The sequence below is a fragment of the Mus musculus genome, chromosome 4, assembly GCF_000001635.26.
Source record: "Mus musculus strain C57BL/6J chromosome 4, GRCm38.p6 C57BL/6J".
Lineage (NCBI taxonomy): Eukaryota > Metazoa > Chordata > Mammalia > Rodentia > Muridae > Mus > Mus musculus.
Window position 1 is genome coordinate 107,119,580 of NC_000070.6, and position 8,764 is coordinate 107,128,343.

Below are 8,764 nucleotides of genomic sequence, written 5' to 3' on the forward strand. Positions count from 1 at the left end.
GTTAGATGGCTCCAGCTGACCAAAGAGTCACAAGATCCAAGTGGCCTGAAGGTACAGAGGGTGGTCTCTTAGAGACAGACAGCAGTCACACACAAGCAAGGGTGGTCTCTGGGAGGAGTAAGCAGAGGTCCAGAGGCAGCAAGACGGTGGACAGCAGGGAACAAGGAGGGCTTCACTGGGGCTATTGCATGAACCTTCACTTGTCAGGACTTTTTTACCTTTGTCCCATTTCCCAGCAGCCTCTGTTCCACTGTCAGTGTTCAGATCTGTCGTCCCCCGTCGTTGGAATCTACAGAAAGTGAAGGCCATGTATAGTTCACTTTCTTGTTGTTGAGCCCAGCACAGTACTGGGAGGCAGCAGACTAATGAATGGAGCTGGCGAGATGGTTCAGCTGGCAAAGGGCTTGCCACATAAGCCGAGTTTGACCCCTTAGAACCCATCTTAAAAAGCCGACTGGCGGTGCATGCCTGTAATCCCAGTGCTGAGGAGGCGGACACAGTGGTCCCTGGGCTTTGCTGGGGAATCAGTGAGCTCCGGCCTCATCGGGAGATCCTGTCTGGAAAGATGCAGTGGAGAGTGATTGAAGAAGATACCCAATGTCAACCTACACACGCACATACACACACAAACACAAAATCTCTCTCTCATACACAAACCAAACATACACACGTACACACACACACACACACACACACACACACAATCTTACATACACACATAGTCACACATGGTCACATCCAATCTCTCTCTCACGCACACACAGTCATTCTGTCTCCATCTCTCTCTCCCCCCCCTCTCTCACACACACACACACACACACACACAGATTCATGGCAGTGGTAGGGCAGACATCAGGACATCAGAGTTAGAAACGGAGTTCTGAGATAAAAGTGTCTTCCCAGAATGTCCCCATTGCCCCAGTCCCTCAACTGTTCCTCATGCCCCCATGGTAGGTGGAGGTGAATCTAGCCTTAGGGAGTAGACACAGTGAGGTTTACCCTTGGTCACACAGCCAGGGGCAAAGAAGCTGGAACCAGATAGGGGTGTCAGGGGGTACAAGAGCACGCTCCCAACCACAACTGAGCTTGGAGCTGCCAGGTACCTGTGTGACAGTTTGAGGACCCCTACCTGGAACTGAACCTTCTCCTCAGCTGTGGAATGGTAGGGACACTGAATAGGAGGTTTACTGGGTGGCCGATGCCCAGGCCAGCCTTGTGGTCATAAACAGACACATGACTGTGTGGCTCGCTACTGCTATGCATGAGCATGACCAGCCAGTGTGGGGCAGGGCCTAGGTGTGAGGGCCAAGTGCTTGTTAGGGTGTGTTTGCATGCGTTCAGAAGTCCGATGTTATCTTCCATGTATCCGCCTGTAGGCCCGGCCTGTTTCTGTCTAGGAAATTCCATTTCCCACATACCTTGCTTGAGGCCTTCCATGAGAGTGCAACAGAAACAGAGAGAAAGGGAGGCTGCACCCAGGTGTGTTCTGTGCCTGTATGTATGTGTCTGCACGTGTGTGTGTGTGTGTGTCTGCATATATGTGAGTGTATACACGCTCTTTCTACAAGAGGCTGAGTTCAGTCTCCCTCTGGCCCCTCTGGCCCTGACCAGCATGCTGTTGGGGTACCTGGGAGTCTAAGAGGAAGAAGAGGGTCTGGGAGAGAGGAGGCAAGCATGTCCTGGACGGTGTTCCTGTGTTCCCAAGACAAAGCCAAGCTCTGAGGACTGAGCAGCACCCTCCAGTCCCACCAGCCCACCAGCCCGAGGCCTGAGCTAGGGGTGGACACAGCACCACCTTGTGGGCCACAAGGAGAGGTCAATGGCTCCACTGGAAAGCAGCCAGCTACTCTCAGGGATGGGAGGGTGGCCTAGGGGATCCACTTATTGCTCACTGTCTTTGCATCTGGCTCCTTTCCCTCCCAGCCCCCCTGCATCAGCCTTCCTCAACCTCACTACCTCCAGTCATTGTCCTGAGTTCATCCAGCCTGGGGGATGCTAAGGGCAGGGAGTCCAGTGATGGAGAAGGGACCAAAGACTTCCCAGGGAGGAAAATCGCTAAGTGTAGTTTCAAAAGCTGAACCGTGAGGCTGGAGAAGGGGGAGAGTGGGAAACGCCCTAGGCAGAGGGAACAGCGTGTGCGAAGGCCCAGAAGCATTACAGATGATTGCTCGGTAGCTGAACTGGCAGGCCTTGAGAACATGGGTGGAGTGGGACTGAGAAACGAAGGGGGGCTGGGCCCCAAAAGGCCTGTAGTGCCAACCCGGGGAGCTGGACCATATGGGGCCATGGCAGGGAACAGGATAGAGCTAACGAGGTCAGAGCAGCTGGCTGAGCTGAAACTCACATAACGTACTTTTACTTGTTATTTACTTACATTTACTCCTGTTCACTTATTTCATATTGAGATGAAGTCTTGCTTGTAGCCTAGGTTGGCCTCAAACTCTATATCCTCCTGCCTCAGCTTCCTGAGTGCTGGCATTGCTGGGGTGTGTCCCTATAACTATCAGTTCGCATGCTATCTCCATGGGTTTATCAATTCTGGACATATTTCATATAATTAGAATCATACACCACATGACCTTTTGTATCTAGTTGTTTTTTTTTTTTTTTTTTTTTTATGAAATGCTTTGAGGTTCATCAACACTGCAGTATTATCATTACTTGGCTCCCGATCTGGGTAGCTCAGGGGTAGAGAGCATTGGCCCAGCTTGCTCAAGGCCCTGAGTCCGGTCACACACACTGAAGTAAATAAAACAAACCAACCACTTCACCTCGGTGTGGTAGGATGCACATCTGTGATGCCTGCACTCAGGAAATACAACAGTCAGTCTGGGCAACATAGAGAGACCATGTCCTTACAGAGAAATCGTCCCTGGGGCTGGAGAGATGGCTCAGTGAGAAGAAAGCCTGCTGTGTAAGTGGGAGGGCTGAAGTCTGGATCCCTAGAACCAGTAAAGGCCAGGTGGGCATGGCAGCTAGCCTTCACTCTGGTGCTCGGACAGTGGGGTGGGCTCTCCTGAGCACGCCGGCTACCCAGACTAGTGGTAGGCAGGCTCTGGCTTCAATTGAGAGGCCTACCTCAATGAATAAGGTGGAGAGTGGCTGAGGAAAACGACCTATGTCAACCTCAGGTCTCCACACTCGTGTGCACACATACCTGCAAACCAGCATATATACATACATGCATGTGAAAAAATGAAAAATGAAATTTTTATGAATGAATAATACTGGTTTTCATTAACTTGTGGTGGATTATATGAGATAAAGCTATGAGAACTGAGTCTACAGCACGGTGGACACGCCTAACTTAGAGCTGAGGTTCACCGTGTGGCTGTCTGGGAGCCGTGGCTTACTGGTGCTGCCCTGGCATCATGAGAAAGCATTTGAGCTGTACATCACCAGCCTAGCAAAGACGGGATTCAAATGTCAAAGGAAAGTTTCTACTGAAGATTACTTTCTTAAAAAAAAAAAAAGATTTTATTTTACTTTTGATTATGTGTCCCTTTGTGTGCGCATATGAGTGTAGTTGCCCTCAGAGGTCAGAAGAGGATGTCAGAGCTCCTGAAGCTGTTGTTTACCGGCCGTTGTGTGTTGCGCGCGCTCAACTGGCCAGGAAGAACGACGCTGCTACAGGATCCTTCTGCACACATTTATTCAGTCCTGTTTCTTCTTGTTTATATCTCCCTTGTTTATATCTCCCCTGTTTATATCTCCCCTGTTTATATCTCCCCCGAACCCTGGGCCTCTCACTCCTTTTATACTCTCTCTCATCCACGAACCGCAGGCCACGCCACCTCACCAGGCACGCAGCTTCAGCTAATCAGGGCAGCAGGGGCAAATCTCCACCAAATTGGATTCACCTGTATCCTGGTACACCTGCGCAGCACTCAAGATGTTTGTGTCTTATATGAGGAAGTCAGGTGCAAGTCATATGACTTAGCTGCAGTCCCTGGCGCCTTTGGGACTGCCGCCACACCCGCTCCCCACAGTTGTGAGTCACCCAACACGGGTGGCTGGGAACCGAACTCAGGCCTGGTGTAAGAGCAGTCAGTGCTCACTCCTAAACTACTGAGCCATCTCTCTGGGCCCCGGTGTCACTTCTATGTTGTCACATCACTGAAAAGCCAGAAGTCAAACCATTGTTTGACTATCCGTATCCCATGGTATGCAGAAGGCAAACTGCTCATCCATTCGTGATAAACATTTGGGCTGCGCAGGCTCCCTGAGGACGCCTCCTGTGTCTCTGCAGTGGTGCTTTATTGTTCAGAGTATAAGGTCCTTCATCAAGGGGCGTGGCGGGTGATGGAGAGGTGGAAAGCCGGAACAAGAAAGAAGCCTTGAGCTGTGCTGAGGAACCTGGGTCTGGATGATGAGCCAATCACCTGGGAGCCAGTGCAGAAGCTGGAGGCTGAGAGCTAGCGGGGGTGCCATCCTGCTGGCCCAGGTGACTCTCCGAGGGTGGCTCAGGGATAGCAATAAGTCTGACTCCCTCTCCTGCACCCCAGTATAAATCTGGGGCAGACAAGGAAGCATGACTCAAAATGCCAGTCACTGTCCAGAATGACAAAACAGTAGTGTGATCCCAAGAGCTGTTACAGAGAACGCCACGGTGTGAGAGCTTGCTAGAAAGCTTTCGAGCCTGGGTCTGGCTCAGTGGCCTCGCCTGAGTTCTTCCTTTCAGGCATTTATGGAGCAGCCAGCTCTTCGGAGAGAGGGTGTGTCCTCCTTACTGCCCTTCACAGGTCCAGCCTCCTATTTGCTGCTGTGACCAGGAGCCTGTGGGTATGTAGAGGGAAAGCTCCCACCTCAGAAAGTGCTGACGAGAAGCCCACCCCCTTCCCCCACACCCGTGTTAGGTGCCTCTGGGAAGTGGGTAGGTGAAGAAAGGATTGCTCGAAGCTTCCAGCTGCTCTGCCAGAGTTGTTAGAACTCCAAAATAATTTTCTTTCTCTCTCCTAAGCTGAGATTTTTTTTTTCATAAGTCCCAGATGCACCAGATGGGAGGAGGAGACATGGGAGGGAAGCTGTGAGACTCTGGAGAGATGTGAAATCCAGGGCTGGCCCTGCAGCCAGACAGCTTGAAGGAGAGTCTGGGAGACATGAGAGAAAATCCAATCCCACCTGGTCTGGGACTCACACCCGAGCGAGCCTGAGACAGAACTCCCCACGGGCTTTGCAGAGCACGGAGTGCTGGTCTCACCCTCAGAGCTTCTGATTTAGTGGGTCTCTGGTGAAAACCAAAGGTCCTCTTTGCTGTACCAAGTGATGCCTTTGACACAGGAGAGACCCACTGGTTCTGTTGCTTCCCCCTGGAGCCTGAGTATCCTTGGCTTTGGAGAGAAGCTCATAGGTTCTGCCCTGGAGATGATAAACTTCGAGGCTCAGATGAACAAGCCAAGACATAAGGAACTTCTGATAGCCAGCTGGACTCCCTGCTTGCCAGGAAAGGAAATCCCACCAGAAGTGGCACTGACCAAGGTCACATGGTTAATGTGAAGGTAACATTAGGCAGATCCCAAGCAATCTCTGCCTTTCTCTCTACTCCTTCAGTCCATAGAGATTCTTCTCGTATCTCATCTTTCAGGTGTCAGGAAAACGTGTTGGGGTTAAAGGCTGGCAGTTCCTGCTCCATCCTTTAGGGCGTGCCATTTCTCAGCATTCTGATCTAACATCTTCCATGTGCCAACCCTGCCATTCTCCCTGGAGACTTTCTATGGCTCTCAGAGCCCTGTGCACACAGGAAAGATACCGGGGAGCTGGCATCTATCCTCCTGCAGTAGGCCCTAGGCAATGACTGGTGGATGCATGGCCTGACTTCCTCACCATCTGGCAGGGACAGCTTTGAGGTGTGTTCTGTGCTATGACCCAGAATTCCTCTGTGAGGCTGAGCCCGACTGGTCATGCAGAAACTGTCTGGAGGGTATTCCCTTTGCTGGTCTCTCGCGTCCATAACGAGCCTAGTCACTTCTCATATAAGCCACTTGTTTCAAAGCCTCATGCCATGTTGTATTAACTGGGGACAGTGATGGCTGTGTGCACCAAGCACCTATTATCTGCCAGGTGATGTGTCCATGTGACCTTGTTCGATCACCTTCCCAGTGGTCATCATCACCTCAATGTCACTGTCACATAGGATGTCCAGATTCAGAGAGGGGAGGTGACTTGACTGAGCGGTCACTGATAAGCATTTGTCACAACAGGGAGGCTCCACTCTCTGTGTCTCCCTAGGACTTAAGAGTCAAGGCACCCAACCTAGTTCCTGTGGCTCCTGGAGAAGAGGACGTGGTTTGGGATCCCGGGAGATGCCCATGGTTTTCCTGTGGCAGCCAATGGAGGCAGCAGCATGCACCACCCTCCAGCCTTGTTGACTGACGATCCAGTAAGGATAACTTAACATCTACAATAGCAGGGCCATTTTGAGGCTCTCCTGGAGACTCAGGAGACCTCTGAGGAGAGAAAGTTCCTACCTAGGAGCAGCAACAGGATTCCATTTTGCAGTCACAGATGGCCGAAGCTGCAACTTCGTGTTTCGGGCTGTGCCAAAACATTGCTAGTGTGTTAGGGGGACAGAGCACAGTCTTTGTCGGCAGAAGCACGGGATTTTACTTTCCACTTCAGTCTCAAAGCATGGTCCGAAGCAGACATTCTTGCCGTATAAAGAAGCCTGTGTTGGTAATATTGAAGTCATAATTCATGGGCAGTTCAGCAGTTACCCTCGATGGCACCAAGTCCCACATTTCTGGGCAGAAGCTCTAAAAGTGCCCCTCCACTCCCCTGTTTGACCTCAGTTTCCTCAAATGTGACAAGGGAGTCGGCCAAACACAGAGTCATAGCCCTGTGACCTTGTTCTCTCTGGGGGTCCCAGGTTTGACAGGACCTGTGGCTTTCCCTTGGGTCTACTTGGCAAATCCTGGCAGGTCCCTGCCCCAGAGTACAGATCTGTAATTGAGCCTTCAGGACCGTGGTGACAGGCTCAGCTGTAAATCCCAGTTGGAAAGCCGCTGGAGAGATAGATTATCCAGGCTCTTCCTGAGATTGGGGACAGCCTGTGTCGGGAACTCACGTGGGGAGCTGACAAAGGCGTTCCCTGGGGTTGAGACACTCAGTGGAGGGCTCCGATCGACAATGCTTGTCAATACAGAGATGGCATGAGGTCAGCCTGCCGGGCCCAATGCAGATGCTGGCTGGAGGCGGGCATCACTGAATGAAAGTTTTGCCTATTGCACTCTGGGCTCTGGCTTAGTGTCCTCCAGTCATGGCTTTCCTTCCAGAAGGTGTTCTTAGGAGAGGGCTGAGAGAGAATCTCTATAGACAGGTTAAGAGCGAAGATGGTGGAGCTGGGCGTGGTGGTGTGCCTGTAATCCGGGCACTTGGAATTGGCAGGATGACGACGAGACGACTTTGACATAAAGGCTTTCAGGTTTGCCTGGGCTTTTTTTTTTTTTTTTTGCAGGCTGGTGTGTGGTGGGAGGGACAGACGTGAACAGATGGGAGGGGAGCATGGGGCCAGCTGCTTTCCTAAGGGCTGAGTGATTTACTCTGGGCATTAAAAACAATTTGACACAGCCGGGCTTTGCTACGAACCACAGGCCTTGCTTGCTTCACTCAATGGGCCCCGAACCTGTTGAGTTAGGCAGAATGATGTCCCTCCACGCTCACAGACACCATGACCCCCAAGAATCCTGGGGAGGGAAGGAGAGGGGAGGGAAGAGCCACAGAGCTGCTGTCTCCACACTGGGCTGCACCACTCTGTTCACTCTGGTCTCCTGTGGGCAGCCATGGGAATAAAGGGAAAACACAGGGGCGTTAGGGCCCAGCAGACAGGGTCTGTGTCTCAGCACCTTGTGGTCTCAGGGAAACAACTTCCTGTCTAGTTTCTGCCTTTGTAATACAACATACGTCAAAGGACTTTGAAAGGATTAACTGAGATACTGTAACTCTGACTCTGCAGTGTATACAAAAAGCTCCTTGTGTCTGGGTTGGGGACACAAGAGTGCAGAGACGGGAAGGAGGGAAAGACTGGGAGGGGGATAAGGGGGAGGGAGGGAGGGAAATCGTATCTTTTTGTAGTCTTTAAGACATGTAAGGAGTTTTTTTGGTTTATGTTTATTTTTGTTTTTGTTGAGACAGGGTTTCTCTGTGTAGCCCTGGCTGTCCTGGAACTCACTCTGTAGAGCAGGCTGGCCTCGAATTTACAAAAATCTGCCTGCCTCTGCCTCTTGAGGGCTGGGAATTAAAGGCTGACTGTAGGGAGTTCTTTATTCTGATAAATTAGTAAAATTGCAGAAACCAAGATAAGGTATAATAAGTTCTTCCTAACACTTGACCAGGACAGAAGTTTAGCCTTTTTTTTTTTTTTTTTTTTTTAAATACATTGTATAAACTGTTCAGAGCTGTGTCTTCTGTGGAAGGGACTCTTCAGAAAAGCTGACTGCTGCTCCTGACAGCTGGAGAGAGCACAGAGGACTCGGGCCAGCTCCACTTTGCTCCTAATGACTGGGATAAGCAGCCAGACCAAGCTGGCTTTGCAGAAGATGAAGGCTGCCCAAGGGTGCGAAGGGTGCTACAGTCAGTCCCATAGCCAGCCTTCTCTGCAGCCTCCTGCTGGGTCACCTTGGGCAAGTCACTCTGTTTGGAGCCATCAGTTTTTCTTGTCTCAAACAAGGATAATGCCCCTTGTTTTGCTGGGCTTTGGCCTGGTGCGGGACAGATGGACAGAGAGTTAGTGAGGCCAATCAGGAGGTCAAGGTGCAACCCTTCCCAG